Raw genomic sequence first — 12,038 nt, 5'->3', positions numbered from 1 at the left:
ACGACCTGCTGGATAGAGGATAAAGCTTATTAAAAGGCTTCCTGAAACTGCCCCCAAGAGGTGAGGCCAGTTGTAGGGTTGCTGTAACAAGGACTGCTGGGGGAGGGGTGCTCCTGGGCACAGCCAGGCAATCTGATGTTTAATCCCAACTCTTCCATAACATGGCCTCCACACCTTGGCCAGCTTGCAGCACTTCCCTGGGCCCCCCCTTCCCTGGTGGAAAAATGGGGGTAAATTAAGCTTGACTTGCTTCTACCGTCTCAGCTTTTGTGAGGAGTCAAGTGAGACAATGTCAGTCAAAATGCTGTGTATGTTATAGAGACTGAGGCCAGTGCTTCAAAAGAGATAATAAGGAAGCTAATGATTAAATGATTAAAGGGATCTTGATGAATTAAAGCAGGATTCTTCATAATTACATTATATATACCCTTAATCAGAAGGTAAATTATTGTACATTGTCACCAGAATGCACTATTTTTTATTTTATTTATTGATAAATATTTCCTGAAGAGGATTCACATTAGAACCTCTCTGAATTTTTTAAAAGGGGACATAATGGTCATTGTTGGTCATTCTTTTCTATATTCCTTTTATTTTTTATTTTACTTTATTTTTGGCTGCATTGGGTCTTTGTTGCTGTGCACGGGCTTTCTCTAGTTGTGGCGAGCGGGGGCTACTCTTCGGTGCGGTGCGCATGCTTCTCATTTCGGTGGCTTCTCTTGTTGCGGAGCACGGGCTCTAGGCACACAGGCTTCAGTAGTTGTGGTGCATGGGCTCAGTAGTTGTGGCTCGCGGGCTTAGTTGCTCCGCGGCATGTGCGATCTTCCTGGACTAGGGATCGAAACTGTGTCCCCTGCATTGGCAAGCGAATTCTTAACCACTGCGCCACCAGGGAAGTCCCTCTATATTCCTATAATTGGAGGTAGAGGGGAGAAGTGCCTCCATACACTTTGTGAGGGGACCAGGGCTCTGTGTGGACAAGTAACTTGTTCATGCTACCCAGTACTCAGTCTGAGCTGCACAAGCACCACCTGGCCCTGTGTTCAGGCTGGAGGGGCACTGAGATCTTCACACCCTGGGCCTGCCGTGCCCCAGAGAGGGGCTCCTAAACACTCATGTGCCATTTTACAGATGGGCGAACTGGGGCCAGAGGAGGTAAGAGAAGGTAACCTGCATGAGACCACATCTTAAACTGAGGCTGTTAGAGTGGAAAAAGGAATCTTAATGATTACTCAGTCCCCTTGTTTTTCAGGAAACTGAAGTTCAGAGAAGTCAAGTTCCTTAACCAAGGTCACACAGCTAGTCCATGGCAGAGTCAGGTCTCACACCTGACTCTCCTGATCCTAAATCCAGTAGCTTTTCCTGCTGGAAATGATGGAATTGCAATTTGAATTCAGTTTTTTTTTAATTAATTAATTGATTGATTTTTGGCTGCATTGGGTCTTTGTTGCTACACACGGGCTTTCTCTAGTTGCAGTGAGTGGGGGCTACTCTTTGTTGTGGTGCACGGGCTTCTCACTGCAGTGGCTTCTCTTATTACGGAGCACAGGTTTCAGTAGTTGTGGCACGCAGGTTTAGTAGTTGTGGCTTGCGGGCTCTAGAGCACAGGCTCTGTAGTTGTGGTACACGGGCTTAGTTGCTCCGCGGCATGTGGGATCTTCCCGGACCAGGGCTTGAACCCGTGTCCCCTGCATTGGCAGGCGGATTCTTAGCCGCTGCGCCACCAGGGAAGTCCAGTTCTTGTTTTTTTAAATTCCTGACCTACTGTGGCATTCTATATGCATGTGTTCAGTTCTAAATACTACTAATGACCAAATTGTTCAGAGTAGCTACTTTTATTAAGTAACTACTACATGCTAAGTTCTATGAGAAATACTTGACATACATTATCTCATTTAATCCTCACAATAACCCAATGAGATAGGTATTAATTTTTTCCACAAATATCTGTTGTGTCCCTACTATGTGCCAGGCATTGGAGCTGTTATTATCTTTGTTTACAAATGAAAACAACTGAAGTTCAGAAGAAGAAAGTAAGGTGGGTGCCTAAGGTCCCAGGCAGCAGCTAACTCCCAGGCCTGTTTTTACCCCCCATACCACACTGTAAGGCTGCCCCTCTTCCCTCCATTGCCACATCCACAGGTATTTATGGAGAACTCATCAAATACATAGGACTGGGTAACATACTAAAAAAGTTGAATCCTGTCTCTCCAAAAGGTAATTTCTAATTGGGGGGAACCAAGTAATTAAGCAATAGGTGACCTCAAGCCAAAAAAGAAGTTAAACAAGATATGCTTTAGGCAGAAAGCAACACGGATCAGACTTTTTTTTTTTTTTTTTTTTTTTTAGCCATGCCGCACAGCTTGCAGGATCTTGGTTCCCCGACCAGGGATTGAACCCAGGCCCAGGGCACTGAAAGCACCAAGCCCTAACCACTGGACCACCAGGGAATTCCCAGGATCAGACCAGCTTGTGCTGTGCCCATGGCTTCAACACATCCTAGGCTTAAAACTCACAGACACACAGAGAGAGAAAATCAAACTTAAAAAATAAAAATTATAAAGCGGGTCCAGGGACTTCCCTGGTGGCACAGTGGTTAAGACTCTGCACTCCCAATGCAGGGGGCCCAGGTTCAATCCCTAGTCAGGGAACTAGATCCCACATGCATGCCACAACTAAGAGTTCACATGCCACAACTAAGGAGCCCATGTGCTGCAACTAAGGAGTCTGTGTGCTGCAACTAAGGAGCCCTCGAGCCGCAACTAAGGAGCCCACCTCCCGCAACTAAGACCCAGTGCAACCAAATAAATAAACATTTAAAAATAAATAGGGACTTCCCTGTTAGCACAGTGGTTGAGAATCTGCCTGCCGATGCAGGGGACATGGGTTCAATCCCTGGTCCGGGAAGATCCCACATGCAGCGGAGCAACTAAGCCCGTATGCCACAACTACTGTGCCTGCGCTCTAGAGCCCATGCGCCACAACTACTGAGCTTGCGTGCCACAACTACTGAAGCCTGTGTGCCACAACTACTGAAGCCCGTGTGCCTAGAGCCCGTGCTCCACAACAAGAGAAGCCACCGCAATGAGAAGCCCATGCACTGCAAGGAAGAGTAGCCCCCGCTCTCTGCAACTAGAGAAAGCCTGCACGTAGCAACAAAGACCCAGCACAGCCAAAAATAAATAAATTTAAATTAAAAAAAGAAAAGAAACCTTTGCTTTAAAATAAATAAATAAATAAAGTGGGTCTAAATACCTATTTGTAATTAATTATGTGCTTGTTTGCCCCTGGTGCTGACAACTTCCTAAAGAGATACAAGGGGGCTGAATGAGGGACTAGAGACAGGAGACCTGGTTTATAACCCGGTCCCATCTCTGGCTTTGCTGAATGAGTTGGGGCAGCCTCCTGAGCCTTCCTGGGCTTCCATTTCTCTGTTCACAAAACAGGAAGCATAATACCTGCCCACTGAGCTTATGGGTGTAAAGAAAGATACAGTTTCCCTGAAACTATTTTTTTGGGGGGAACACATGTAAAAGGGGGATGGTTCCTTTATCTGTGCTTGTTACCTGTGCTTGGTTGGAAGGAAAATTTAACATACTTGGACATTCACTTTTATTCCTCGTTGAGTTTCATTTTCCAAAGGACCTTTTGTTTCTGGAAGAACTTGGGCCGTATCACTTATCTTCTTCTGATACCAGGGGCTTCTGGGCTTGAGGCCTCTTTATACCAACATGGAAGAGTGGGTGGGGTTAGCAACGGAGGGGCATTGGCCAAACAAACAGTATCAGCTAGAGAGTGTTTTCCAAAACCTGAAGACTTTTGGGCCTTATGGCACATGCCAAGAAATTTACTTCAGTTCACAAGAGGAGGCTCAGCCTAGATCTCTTCTTGTCAAATAGATGCAAAAAGCAATAGTTAACATGTAAGGGGGCTAAGAAGTAGGGGAGGGTACTGACTGTTCCCATAATACATGGTTAACCCTCAGGGCAACCCTTTTCTGTAAGTGTGATTATCCCCATTTTACAGATGAGGAAGTAGGCTCAGAGGCCGCCCAAGCCACCCAACAAGGCTGGTAAAAGAGGAGGACAGGGCTTCCCTGGTGGCGCAGTGGTTGAGAATCTGCCTGCCAATGCAGGGGACACGGGTTTGAGCCCTGGTCCGGGAAGATCCCACATGCCGCGGAGCAACTAGGCCCGTGAGCCACAACTACTGAGCCTGCGCGTCTGGAGCCTGTGCTCTGCAACAAGAGAGGCCGCGATAGTGAGAGGCCCGCGCACCGTGATGAAGAGTGGCCCCCGCTTGCCACAACTGGAGAAAGCCCTCGCACAGAAACGAAGACCCAACACAGCCAAAAATAAATAAATAAATAAATAAATAAATAAATAAAAGAGGAGGACAGATTTGCAAAGAAGGTCTGATAGAAAATCAACTTTTAACACATTCACCACTGAGTTAGAGACAGGCACCACCCCACGCCTCTTTCTACTCCATTCCACCTACACAGCCTATTCCCTCAGCCCCACTCCCCTCCCTGGTATTCCTGCACTGTCTCAAGTGGTCTCCTGATGAGCTTCCCCACCAACTAAATTCTCCTCCCTGCCATGCAGCCTACCACACTGCCTGAGCCAATTCTCTGGCTCTTTGATTGACGGGCCCTGCCTCTGCTTAAAATCTCCGCGTGCGCATCCCTGCGTGTCCTGCTGCCTTTAGCCACACAGGCCTACGCTCCAGCAACAGTGGACCACTCACTGTTTGTTTTATTCTTTCATTCGACAAATATTTATTAAGCATCTATAATGTGCCAGCTACTGTCCAGGCCCTGGACATGGAGAGGAGGGCAAGACACACATTCCCTGCCTTTAGGAAGCTCCCGTCTAATCCCCTGTGGGTCCCATGCTTTCCTGCCTCAAGTCATGTTATTTCTCTCACTCTGACATAGCTGTGAGGTCCTGAGCGTGAATCCCAGCTTGACCACCTCGTGACTTCGGGAAAATATCCATCCTCTCTCTAAGCCTCAGTTTCCCCATCTGTCAATTGGAGATGATAATACTACTTTCCTCACAGAGCTTCAGTGAGCCTTAAATGAGAGAATGTGTGTAATTTAAAAGCACAATGCCTGACACATAGTATATGCTAAGTAAATATTACCTTTCATTACTTTTATTATTGCCAATGATGCCTTTCCATTTCCACCTGTCCAGAATTTTACTGGTCCTTCAAGGCTCAGCACAAAATGCCAACTTCTTCACAAAAATCTTATTTAATCTCCATAGTTCGAATAGATTTCTCCCCTCTCTTAACTCCTAGTGACAATTTCCCTAAAGCATTTACTACTTTCTGTCTTCAATTATGACTACTTATAAATATGCCTTATCCTCCATCTAGATTAATATATTTCTTGAGGGCAAGGATTATACCCCATTCTTCTTAGTGTTGCTTATAGTAACCATCAGTGCTGCCTTCATACAGCTAGCCCTCAGTATGTTTTCTGGACAAAGGAATGAATGAATGAATGGATGCAGGATCACTCCTGATCACATCAATGTTTTGGTAACTAGAGCAACACTGTCAAGGGCCAAGCACTAAATTTTATATATTTATTTATATATAAACATATATAAATACTTAATATATATGTACTTAATGTATAATGTATATAATAAATATATTTATTGTATATAATAAATATAAATTATATATATACTTTTAAATGATAAAATATGGGGGCTTCCCTGGTGGCACAGTGGTTAAGAATCCGCCTGCCAATGCAGGGGAAACGGGTTCGAGCCCTGGGCCAGGAAGATCCCACATGCCGCGGAGCAACTAAGCCTGTGCACCGCAACTACTGAGCCTGCGCTCTACAGCCCGCGAGCCACAACTACTGAGCCCGCGTGACACAACTACTGAAGCCCGTGCACCTACAGAGCAAGAGAAGCCACCATAATGAGAAGCCCGCGCACCGCAACGAAGAGTAGCCCCCGCTCGCCGCAGCTAGAGAAAGCCCGCGCACAGCAACGAAGACCCAATGCAGCCAAAAATAAAATAAGTAAATTTTTTAAAAAAAAAGATAAAATATAATACAAAATGGCCTAACTTTTGCAAGTAGAAAAAAAAATTTAAGTCTAGCAAAGCAAAACCCACATATAAGTTCACAACCCAGAGGCAATCATAGGCAAGCTGGTGTATTCTAGTCTCTTTCCTGTTTGTATTTTACATAATTGAGATCATACTGCACATTCAACAGCTTTATTTTTTGCTTTTTTTCCCCCTTAACATTGTATGATGAGTATTGTCTCCACATCGTTGCAAATCCCCTCCACATAGTCAGTGAGGTGTCAACTATTGAGCACCTATGGTATGCCTTACCTCACAGCAGCCCACCTTCTATTTGTACCACACTGCATTTCCCAAAGGGCTTTCACGGAGAGAGGACAGATGTGATTGTCCCCAGTTGGCAGCTGAAGAACTGAGCCCCACAGAAGTTCAGTGACTTGCTCCAGGATTCTGGGGCAGCAGAATCAAGATCAGAGCCCAGGTCTCTCCCCACCCATTCCAGACCCCTGCATCACACCACAGGAAACAGAGACAGCACACACTGAAAATGCAAAACTCCCATAGCCAAATGAAGGTAACCATGTTTAAACATTCCAGGGTCAAGAAACATCCAAGTTCATGGGGGCAGGTAGGAATCAGCAGTCAAAATGAAGGCAGAAGGCAATTTTACTGGCAACATGATCATAACTGAACTCCAGGACAGAAGGGCCCTGAGCTAGGGACTGGAGTAGAAACAAGAAAGGGCAAGACAGGATGGGAGGGGAGTTTGGGGGAGAATGGCTACATGTATATGTATGGTTGAGTTGCTTTGCTGTGCACCTGAAACCATCACAACATTGTTAATCGGCTTTACCCCAATATAAAATAAAAAGTTAAAAAAAAAAAAAAAAGAAAAAGAAAGGGCAAGACATGTTTTCTGCCCTGGGGAACAAAACTCCCTATATCAGCACACTGTTCTCTTCACAGACCACTTGCCTGTCCTTTACATATGGCACAGAAAAAAGGGCAAAGGGTTTGGGGTCAAAGAGTTGGGTTCAAGCTCAGGTTTGCCCACTTCCAAGCTGTGTGATATCAGTCAAGTTACTTCACTTCTCTGAACTTCAGTGTCTCCATCTATAAAATGGTGAAAAGGGAAATACTTGCCTGATAAAATTCAGAGAACATTAAATGAACCAGTATTTGTGTAAGGGTGTTAGAGTCCCAGCTCTGCCACCCACCACCTCTGTAACCTTGGGCAAGTTCTTTCACCTCTCTTTGCCTCAGTTTCCTCATCTGTAAAATAGAGATGATAACAGCACCTACCTCTTAGGGTTATTGTGGGGACTAAGTAAGTTAATACTTGTAAAGTGCTTAGAACAGTGCCTGACAAATAGTAAGTGCTGAATAAATGTCTGTCATTATTAAAAAGGATAGTGGTCACTGGCATAGAGTCAAGGCAACCATTCTTCAAATTTCATGAAGAAAGCAGAGCCAGTGTTACGCTAATTATAGATAAGGAAACTGAGGCTCAGAAAGATTAGGTATTTATCTGGACTCACTGCTAGTCGGTGGCAGCTCCAGGACTTCTAAAGATTCTAAATGCAATGCCTTCTCCTCCAGATAACATTCTAGCTGTTGCAGGCTGCCAGCCCGCTGGCCAATTTCAGCCCACAGCATGTTTTGTTTGGCCCACATGGTATTTTTTTTTTTTTAATTGAGTTTAACTGTGATTAGATGGGCCCAGCACACACTAGTGAGCCTCAGGTCCCAGCCTCCTCTGGTGTTTGTTACTCCCAGTCAAGTACCCTCATTTAGATCCCTGCACAGGCTGATGCCCTGCCAGTCACTAAATACATGGTACAGACAAGTTCAAGAGACTAAAGGGGAGGTAGAGAGGAGTACAGGCCAGAGGGACAGGGAAAAGATAGTTAGAGAAGACGTCTTGGAGGTGGCTGTACTTGAGTTAGGACTTGAAATTGGAGAGTGGGAATTGTTTAGATTAAAAGGGAGGGTAGGAGGTAAGGCAGATTGATTTGGCATTTGGTGACCTTCAGGGATGTTTATGAGTTTCCCCCGCCAAGACTTCCTCAGCCCTTTTCCTTGGTTGAGAAGAGGAAAGAAATGAGTTGCCCTTTATCTCAGATGAGGTCATGTGACTCAGGAGGTCACACTGTCAATGTTTGATGATTGGATTACTGATCTGTGTCATCATCCTTGAAGACTCACTGCACTGCTCAAGGCACCAGGAAGGAGGTGTGGTCACAGGAGCCAAAGTATGAACTATGGCCTAACTATGGCCATCTAGAACTAAATTTCTTTCCATCCGAGCAGTCTTGATGGTAGTTTCTAACATTTCACACCTCTATGGCAAAGAAGATGAGTGCTGGTCGCAGAAATGAGATGGGGAAAGGCTGTGGCAAACTAATGAAGCTGCCTGACTGCCTGACTCAGTGACAGTCACTGGATCAGAGAGGTTTGCCAATTCCCACAGGGTCCCATAGCACTTGAGTCTCTGGATCTGTGACACATAGTAGGATTAAGGAACTTCAAATAACGTGAGTGGCCTAATTACCTAATGTGGGTAAAGTGCGTAGAGATCACCAAAGACAAGGTTTAGCCGGGCTCATTTTGCACTGATAGCATTGCCTGCCGTGTTTTCTGCAAGCCTCCAGGGTGACAGGGCTCCCAGGGAGCCCCTCCACTGGGAAAAGCACGAAATGTTACCGCACTTCTGCCACTCCCGTGCATAAAACCCTCCAATGGCTTCAGAGTGCAACAGAAATAAACTCCAGACCTCTCGTCTCGGCCCACAAGACCCCGTGTGCTCCAGACTCCATCCACCTCAAATTTCCCCTCTCTGCTCCTCTCCTCCGCCCTTGCCCTGTGCCAGCTCCTCAAATGCTGGGAACTCATCCCTTCCTGGGGGCACCACCTGGAACACATCCTCCCAACACACGCACACAAACAGCCTGCACTTCTCATCCTTCAAGCCTCAGCTTAAATGGCCCCTTCCCAGAGAGACCTCCCTTAATCGACTTGGCTGAAGTACTTCGTGTGCTTCATAGCACAGATCACAATCTCTGCTTTTTCCCATTTCCTCCACTAACATGTAAACTGTGAGCCTGGAGCTCGTGGCTATTTTGTTCACCCTTAGTATTCCCAGTCACAAGCACAGTGCTTGGCACAGCAGACCCTTAATATTTTGCTGAAGGAACGCTGTGTGGTCTCTGGCAAGTTGCTTCCCCTCTCTGGGCCTCAGTATCCCCACATGTGAAATGCAGTGGCTGGATGAGGGGCTGCTGAGGGCCCTTGGCGCTCTGACTGTGGTTCTGTGACTAACATCTGGGCCTTGGGCCCAGGAGTGAGCCTGGCGTGCTGCATCTCCACAGCACTGGACGCTCGCGCTGATTTAATCAGGTGGCAGACACCCTGTAATTTAGTGCTCTGCTGTCCCTCCTCCCTAGTCCCTGGGCTGGAGACCATGCTGTCAGATTTCCAGGATGATCCATGCACAGCCACCTGTTCTCCCAACTCACTGATCCCAGTGTCCACGAGGAGGGGATGGTTGGCAGGCAGGACGGGCTGGGAGAGGATGTTCAAGCCAGAAGCTTGAGAGCCAGGAGGACTTGTCAATGTCATGAACTGAAAGATTGGGATCTATGAGAGATTTCGTCAAACCCTACACTCTCTGGTTAGAAGGGACCTTCCAGGACAACTGACCAGCCCTCTGCCTACACCCTACCTGCCCTCAACAGTGCTCAGTAATGATCACCATCACCTTGATTCCACTCGAAGTGCCCAGAATAAAGGCCTCACGCCCTCTCAGAGCTGCTCATCTTGTCAATCAACAGCTTTGTCAAATCAAAACTCTTTACTCGGCAGCAGAGTGAAACAGCAGGCAGTGTAGCATGGGGGCGAAGGGCCAGGGCTCTGAGCCAGGTGGCCTGGGCAGAATCTCAGCTCCACAACCTCCTTGCTTTGTGAGCTTGAGCGAGCCAGGAGCCCTCTTGGTGCCTCCATTTCCTCTTCTGTGAAACAGACAGAACACTCGTTGGGCTGCTGGGAGAACTGCAAGTGTTAATACCTAGTGGCAAGGCCATAAATGTTTGTTACTGTTAGCTGCCACCTTTGAATGTCCTTCTTGGTTTTGTTATTGTTTTTAGTTCTTCTTGGACTCTGTTCTCAGGGTTGGTTGATTTGTTTGCAAAAGAGTGGGGCACAGCCCAAAAACATAGGGCTGGGAAATCAGAGGGCTGTGCTCGCTGGTGACTGTAAGAATATTCACTTCATCCTTCCGGGCCTCAGGATCCTCACCTGAAAAAAGGGGACGGATAATCCCTGTCCTGCTTTCTGTCATACAGAACAAATGAGAAATAGACAAGAGGGCTTTGAAAAGTGAAAAATGCTATCTAAATGGGAGGGGTTCATCTTATGTTGTCAGAGAAGCCCTTTCCTCTTTCAGCAAGGCACATTAGATTCCAAACAGCAAAAGAGCTAAACTCAACCTATTTGGCAAACAGTGTGTTTTGGGTACTTGTGAATTTGAAGCTAATCCTTTCAGAATCTTCTTTTATTAACGTACCAGAGCAAACAAATTTGAGAAGGGCTTACTTACAAGCATTTGGTACATTCTTACAAGATGTAGGGCTTGGTTTGGCTGATTTCTGCCATCTTTGTTTATTGTTATAATTATTGTTTCTTCAGTTTCTCTTCTTCAGCAATTTGATTGGCGGGATCCAGGTGATGCGCATTCACTTTTGCAAATATCAGCAGGACACAGTAGCTCTGCATAATGTCAGGAATCTTGTGTGACCTTTGTTCAATACCTGTTATGCCATGTGGACCCAGAGACAGCCTCTTCACTGTACAGATCAGAAACCAAGGCCTAGAGAGGCGAGGGCACGGGCCCAAAGTCACACAGCTGGTTAATGTGAGGCTTGACTTGGTAACCAGGTCTCTTGACTCCAAACTCCATACTCTTTCCAACAGTTCTGTGGACTCTTGCAATTTCTCTAAATTAGCTGACTGTGTATCAAAATCTTGTAATTCATAGGGGTTTATGTTTGTCAAAACTCATTGAACTGTAAACTTAAAATCTGTACAGTAAAAAAAAAAAAAGCAAAAATGAGAAAATCTGTACAGTATATTGTTGTAAATTTAACACAATTTTTTTTTTTTTAGGCCGCACTGCGTGGCAGGCGGAATCTTAGTTCCCCAACCAGGGATCGAACCCGTGCCCCCTTCAGTGGAATTGCAGAGTCTTAACAACTGGACCACCAGGGAGGTCCCAAACACAATTTTTAAAAATGATAAAATGGTATGGCGGAGTCCTATTTCATGAGGGGATCAATGTCTAAGGTCAGCATTTATGGCAAAAAAAAAAAAAAAAGTATACCATAAAGGGCTCAAGAAAAGCATGGTCTCTCAGACATGGTTTCTTTGGGCATTTTAACAGCCGACTGTTTCTTCAGAGGGTCCAGATTAGATGCTGACTGGCATATAGGGGTCAGGTTGTGAGAAAAAGAATGTGTCTCTACAATAGGATGATATTCAGCGTGGTGAGATGCACACGTGGGAACCAAGTCTGCAAAGGAATGACAGCTTGTAGTATCTCACCTTAGACACACACACAGGCGCTCGCATGCATGCACGTGCAGACCTCCCCCCACCCCCGACCCCAGCAGGTTCCTGGATCAGGTTAACCAAGGGCCTGAAGCCAGAGACAAAGATCTGAGGGTTCCTGGGACCCAGTGTGTGAGTGAAGTAGGGGAATTTCAGGGCCTTTGCCAGGGAGGGCTGAGGGGAAGGGGTTGGAACCAGGCTGGAAAGTTGGAACAATGGAAAATACCTCATTCAAGAGGAGAGGGCAGGGATGGGAACCAGAGAAGGAGGAGGAGATTAAAGGCTTGGAGGAAATCAAAGAGAGAGACATTGGGAAGTAGTTTGGTTTTTGAGAAGGAGAAAGCAAGTATCAAGGGCTGACCTGCTGCAACATCACAAAACTA

General features: G+C 46.1%; 1 long non-coding RNA gene across 1 annotated transcript in view; it reads right to left on the bottom strand.

Moving 5' to 3' along the window:
• Nucleotides 1–10,645: 10,645 nt before the first annotated feature.
• The window catches only part of LOC130707251 (uncharacterized), a 41,799-nt gene continuing 40,406 nt past the window's right edge, over nucleotides 10,646–12,038 (bottom strand). Inside the window, exon 3 of the long non-coding RNA XR_009007153.1 lies at nucleotides 10,646–11,129. This is a non-coding gene — a long non-coding RNA (uncharacterized LOC130707251). The remainder of the gene's footprint in view (nucleotides 11,130–12,038) is intronic.

The sequence above is a fragment of the Balaenoptera acutorostrata genome, chromosome 2, assembly GCF_949987535.1.
Source record: "Balaenoptera acutorostrata chromosome 2, mBalAcu1.1, whole genome shotgun sequence".
NCBI classification, from domain to species: Eukaryota; Metazoa; Chordata; class Mammalia; order Artiodactyla; family Balaenopteridae; genus Balaenoptera; species Balaenoptera acutorostrata.
This window is presented reverse-complemented; position numbering and strand designations above follow the sequence as displayed.